The sequence below is a fragment of the Carlito syrichta genome, unplaced genomic scaffold, assembly GCF_000164805.1.
Source record: "Carlito syrichta isolate Samal-C Ts95f unplaced genomic scaffold, Tarsius_syrichta-2.0.1 Scaffold305706, whole genome shotgun sequence".
Lineage (NCBI taxonomy): Eukaryota > Metazoa > Chordata > Mammalia > Primates > Tarsiidae > Carlito > Carlito syrichta.
In genome coordinates, this window is record NW_007249802.1 from 18,078 (window position 1) to 18,438 (window position 361).

Below are 361 nucleotides of genomic sequence, written 5' to 3' on the forward strand. Positions count from 1 at the left end.
TCCTTCCACCTCAGCCTTCCAAATAGCTGGAACTACAGGCGTGCACTACCACGCCCGGCTGATTTTTGATTTATTGTAGAGATGAGGTCTTGCTAAGTTGCCCAGGTAGGTCTCGAACCTGCGGGCTCAGGCAATCCACTCACCCCAGCCTCCCATGGCATGGGATTACAGGCTGAGCCACCGAGCCTGGCTGAATTTTTTTTTTACATGACTTTAATTCTGTTGCATGTAGCTTTAGTTCATTCATTTTTACTGCTTTATGATATTTTGTTGTGTGAATGTACCCCAACTTATTTTTCCAATTCTTTTTTTTTGAGTTGGAGTCTCACTCTGTCGCCCAGACTGGAGTGCAGTGGCACGC

The 361-nt window shown here is 46.3% G+C and overlaps 1 protein-coding gene across 7 annotated transcripts in view; it reads left to right on the top strand.

The window, feature by feature from the left end:
• The window catches only part of GANAB (glucosidase II alpha subunit), a 19,155-nt gene that overhangs the window by 6,942 nt on the left and 11,852 nt on the right, over positions 1-361 (top strand). The gene's annotated exons all lie outside the window — the stretch shown is intronic.